Genomic DNA, 6,306 nt, shown 5'->3' with positions numbered 1-6,306 from the left:
CCTTTAAAAAGAGGTTGTGACGTCAGCAGTACGCATTTTGCTTTGGGTGGTTTTCTTAAATTTTGAGAAACATGGTAAAGACGCTTATAAATAGCCACTCATATATATGTACGCATGCACATCCAAACTCTATGAGAAGTTTCGATAGACTGAGCGATGAGTTTTAAAAGTGACAAATATTTTGACGATCTCATCTCTCCTCTAACAGCCTAACTGAAAGAATATTTTGATTTTATGAGATATCAAAGCGTTAAACCTGAGCTTTGATCATGATGAGTGAGGATACCACTGCTATTCCGACTATTCAATAACATGTTGGTTCTATGCTCTTTTTTCTGGATGAATATGCACTTTGCTTTGGGTGATCTTGACCCATAGGAGTTAATAACAACAAGAAATTAAGGCAAAAGAATGATCATGTTGATGATAATCAACTCAAACGTACGTACAAAAAAGACAAGAAGGGGCAGCAAGCCATGACCTAAGATTGAGACTTATTCTTCTTCTACAGGGACTGTACTCGCAGTCGTAATACGGCTCAGCTGGGTAGCTCTCGTACGGATACAATTCAGCTGAGTCAAGCTCTCCAAGTTGCAATTATATATGTGATTGAATATTTGGTCCTCGGCACGTTAACTAGTTGACATTGTCCTATAGTAGCAAGTCAACTACTCAAGCCAGTGCGGACAAGGAGAACCAACCTGTAGTTGGATGGTTAGAAGGGCAGTGGCACCCCCAGTCCACCAGAGTTCAAATACCAGATTTGACACTTTGGTGTCTCATAAAGGCGGAATATTCTTCAGTGGGAGGCGACGTTCCCGTCGACAGCGAGGCGCCTGTGGTGACTTCGTCAATCTCAAGATCCACCGGATCAGTTCTTCAACGCAGTCTCTTGGAGATGCTCATAGGGGTAGGGTGTGCGTGTGTGCGTTCATAGGAGTGAGTGTGTGCACGTATATATGAGCGTCTTTTATTGTACTGTGTTTCGCTAAAAAAAAAAAAAGCCAGTGCGGACAAGCGATGTGTACATATATGTACATACATGGCGAGATTGATGGTCAAGAATTGTTTGCTGACGTCGGTGCCTTCATGTGAACTGTGAAGCGACTTCTTTAATTAGGAGCTAGCTGGGCAGCTGATGTCAAATCAATAGTGCACTACTACCGCCATTTTAAAATAACGGATTCTTAAATATGGATATATCATTCATATTACTTGATCATATAGATGTATCTACATATATACTTTAATAGTGAAAGAACATCTCTCCATAATTATATTTTGTGTATTTGATGATAACATATGTCATGATCTAATATGGCTTAGTGTGCAGATATGATCTACAATATGGATGAAAAGGAAGAAGAAAGAAAGAATTCTGGAATTTCCAGGACGAAAATTCCGGTCCGGAAATTCTGAGAATTTCCGCCCCCCAAATTTTCGGTAAGGACCTGAGGTCCGGGCTCTCAGTACACCCCCCGGATTTTGGCTGGACATTTGTGTCGAGGGGGCAGACATTCCGGGGGGGGCGGAAATTCCGGCCCTAACTCACACCGGAATTTTTGGCCCTAAAGTATGCAACGGCTACAATTGGTGTGTGCAGGGGGTATAAATACCCCCCCTCTTCTTCCGGCTCAAGTTGCTCGTTTCATCCCAAATTCATCTACCATTGGAGCCACACAAAGAAAACAATAGATTCACTAGATCACCTCCGCCAACCATCTAAAGCTCTTGATCTTTGGAGAATCGAAGGAGAAGACCCCGATCTACATCTTCACCGAAGCGATTTACATTTCCCCTCATTTGCTTGAGGGTTCCTTTGGAAGTGTTCTATTTGAAAACCCTAGTTGCTTGTGGTTGATTTGTTCTTGTTATTGTTGTTGTGTTGTTACACCTATTGGGAGCCTTTAGTTGAGGAAATCCCTTAGTGGAAGTGAGCTAGGCCTTTGTGGCGTTGCTCACAGGAGACCTGAGTGAGGCCTTCATGACGTTGGTCTGGCCTTTGTGGCGACCGCACTCCTCCAAACGTAGACGTACTTCCTCTCAAAAGAAAGGAAATACGGGAATCATCTCTGTGTCTTCGCGTGCTCCACTCTCGGTTACATCTATCCTTGATTGCTCTATTATATCTTGTCTAGATATATCTTGCTTAGTTGTATATCATGTTATATAGGTAAATTCACATAGTTGCATATCTAGAGAATTTACCTTTGTGTCAAGCCTAAATTAAAAAAGAACTAAAAATTGGGTACCACATAATCAACCCCCCTCTAGGTGCGGCATACGATCCTTTCAAGTAGTAGATACATCCATTTTAGTATCAAGTAATATGGATCGAATGGAGTACGTAAATATATCTATATTTAGATAAAGTTGTGTTACTTTTTTAAAGAGAAAAATAAAACAATGTAAATCCAATCCAAATAGTTACTATTTCTTTATGCAAAATATTATCTATAATCTATGTAGGTTTATTGAATCTGCGATAATTAATCTACGTAGGAGGGAGTGCTAAAGTCAAGGCGGGTCATCCCCCCCCCCCCACCCCCCCCCCTATTATATCTCTCAATAGAGAAGAAGGGCAAAAAGCAACTTTTGTCTTAGATATAAAAAAGAGGAGTAAATTCCACTTTATCTATAATTTGATAAGTTTAGCATTAATTACCATATTTAGAAAATTCATATTTTAATTACCTCTTTTTTTTAAAAGTTGAGAAATTTTTTACCGGACCCTTTTTTTAGCAAATAAATTTTTACCATTGGTGGATTTGGATATTTTTAAAGAAACACCTAGTCAGAGTACAATTACTCTAAAGTTGCATCCACGAGGACATAAACAGTCTAAGAATGGATTCTAACTCATTTGGTAAGAAAACTGGATGTACAACCTAGCCACCTAGGTTCAAGTTCTTACAAATGCAGATTTGGGTTCTTATGTTTGCAAAACAAAATGACTGTAGAGGTCTCCTATACCGTATTTTTTTCAAAAAAAAAGAAACAAAAATAGTCTATGTGCACGCCACATGTGCTTGGCGGCCATGATCCATCTATTGAACCACTAAAAAAGTAATGGGGGTAAAAATTGGCACAAATTTTACTAACTAGTGTAATTACGATGAAAAAATCTAAATGAGGTAATTAGTATCAAACTTGTCAAACTAGGAGTCAAGAATTGAAATTTACTCTAGAAAGAAAAAAAGTGATTCTTGGTGTATGAAGAAAGAAGTAATGACTGAATTTGAAAAAATGTTCAAAAAAAATTTGAAAACAAAAATAAAAAGGAAGCCGCTTATTCTAACTTCCAACAGAAATGAAACCAAAAAAGCAAAGTATGTCTTAGACATAACTAGATAAACTAGAAAAAAAGTGATTCTTTGTTTATGAAAGAAGAAGTAGTCAACAAAGTTTGAAACATCGATAAGAAAAAGAAAGGTTTATTTCCAATAGAAACTATAATGCACATGTATACTCATAGTGGTCAATCAAGTCTCTAATAGGGCTAGCTACATACTTTGTATATTTCAAATTAGTTGATGCGGATTTTTTCTTTCAAAATAAGCGAACTTACATATTGAAACGCATCTGGATACATGATATCTAGACCAAAGCTGCTTCAACTAATATGGAATGAAGGGAATGCATATAATGTCTTGCAATGGCTCTGTTTATAGCTTCATTCCCGAAACAACATGTTGATAGACTTTTTTCTTTCCTAAAAACGCATGGGTATTAGGTAGTAATGCAAATTGTGAAACGACATGTAAAGAAGAAAACATGGTTGTCTCTACACTGTGAAAAGTCTTTATTCCTTTTTGAGTTTACAAATTTTATATGTATATACATCAAACTAATTAACCATGTGTTTGTGAAGTGCAAGTAATGTATTGGTTTTCTGGTTGCCGATAAAACTTTACATATTTATTGATGCATATCTAGCTTTCAAAGTTTGAAAAAAATATACTACCTCCATTCCAAAACTTAAGTCTTATATTATTTTTAGAAAGTCAAACTATGCCAAGTTTGGCTAAGTTTTTACCAAAAATCATTATCATGTGAAATACAAATTCAATATAACTAGATAGATAATAACATATATTTTCATATGATATCTAAAAAATATCATATTTATTGATAGATTCTTTTAATAATTTGATCAAACTTTACTTGGTTTGAGTTTTCCAAAAAAAAATATCTTAAGCTCTGGAATGGAGGTAGTAAAATCTGGGCACCATACGCAGACCTAGATTGAAAGTTCTCTGAATGTGCGAGCGCTAAAAATACTCAGGCGTCATCTCAGATGACCAAAACTTCAAAAGAATATAATCACCACATATATATTTATACTAAATCAGCTCCAGTTCGCCTAAGAAATCTTTAAGCAGTGAACCTAGCAATTGGTTTATCTTACGTGTTTTATAAAACTTAAAATAGGCAACTTAGTTTGATTAAATTATGTAAAATCACCACATTGGAGCTAATGCATATCATAACCACCAATTTTGAGGTTTTGTTCAACAAAAATCCATTTGTTTCTTGGCCTGGGTCGTGACAGATGGGTTGAGAATGTTTTGATGGCACATATGACTACATTAAAATAGATCACATAGCAGGGTCCACATAGCATGGCATGCCCCTGTGTGGACAATATGCTGGAGTGGAATTGGGCTCCACTAATCAGATCCAATCTTCTTCTAACTCCTCCTCTCTCAGCTATCACCGGTAGTTAGACTCTCGCCGGCACGTGCGATGATACACTTACCAAACCTACGACAACACACATCCACGCCCCATTCATTCCGCGGCAGTGAAAGGGGAACCAAGCAAACTTGTGCAACAACACTTGCGAACTCAAAGGAAGATCAAAACACACTAAAAAATTGAAGTCAACACCGATTTAACTCGCATTAACTTTGAATCCACCAATGATGCAACAAAATTGTAATGTGATTTAATTCCACCAAAAGAACATATATGTGAATCAACAAGATGAGCTTTGTCTCTTCGTCACGAGTAGGCTTGGCTTGGGCAACACGTGTTGGGACCTCATGAGAGATCCCCATGCATGTGACACCTACGGGCAATGATCTATGTTGGGAAGGCAACATAGGGAGCGGGTCAACTACTGGCCAGGACCAAATGTAACGTTGCGTCGAGAGTCCACATCCTTTGAGAGGAGTGAAGTGTTTGACCATTGCTTATGACCAAATGTAATGCCACCTCAAAACACCCTCTTCCTCGATGTTGTGTCGACCTTATAAGGTTACTCCAACCCGTTCATTTTCTCAAGACCATCTCTGGTCCCATGGATTCCCATTTAGTTATGTTCAAGTGAGACAGAATGATTACACACCCCATGCGAGGGAGATTATGTATATTATATGTTAGGGGTTCCTGAAAAATGATCGCAGCCACTATTGTGGTGAGAGAAAAGGAGATTAGAAGGGTAAAATTGGTGTATTAAGGAGCTTGGGCATAGTTGTATTCCATGGTAGACCATCTTGCCTCTTCCCTCTACCATGATGTGTTTTCTCTGGGCATTGACTTGACCTCTGAGTTATTTTCTTGTCTCATTTGATTTGAGAACCATAGTTGTGCTTAGACTTTTGTTGATGTCGATTGTACCACTTAGGACTAGATGGGACCCTGGGTACAATTATACTATTCGCAGAAAATATACCTGATTCAATGTACAGTTTAATTGCCTATTTCCCTCATCATTACCAAATTTCTAGTATTTTTTAGGCCTAATTTACAGATAAATGCCATGAATTTTTCTAGCTCTATGTTTATCAATAGGTATTTTTCTAAGAAGATAAGAAACCATGAAAATTTTGATGGAAGCTTATAGAGCGATCACTAAGTCACCCAAAAGAACACCTTGTGGTCAGTGGGTGCGACAATTCAAATTCTTGGTAGAATTTGTGTTCTTTTATACTCTCACGAAATATTGGAAAGTTATTACAATAATTAACCTCCAAACTTTAAGTGAGAGGTTCGGAGCTCAAAGGGAAGTTAGGTAATTTAATTGAAACTAATGTCATAAATTCAATGATAACTTTGACAAACTGCAGGTGTGTCGGAAAATAACAGCGGCCACGGAAGAAGGCGAATTAAGGCCGTCCCCTTTCATTGCACACTTGTACCTCAAAGCCATTACTTTTTGTAGGAAGCTAATCTGATGACAATGGAAGGGAGAATATGCACTTACGAGGATCAGTATCACATCTATGAACATAACGGTATTGGCGCTGATTCGCGAAATTCAGCCTAGTTCTATATATCCAAACCTTCAGTCCATGAAACACG

The sequence above is a fragment of the Lolium rigidum genome, chromosome 3, assembly GCF_022539505.1.
Source record: "Lolium rigidum isolate FL_2022 chromosome 3, APGP_CSIRO_Lrig_0.1, whole genome shotgun sequence".
NCBI lineage: Eukaryota > Viridiplantae > Streptophyta > Magnoliopsida > Poales > Poaceae > Lolium > Lolium rigidum.
The sequence above is the reverse complement of the archived record's forward strand: the minus strand, read 5'-3'. Positions refer to the sequence as shown.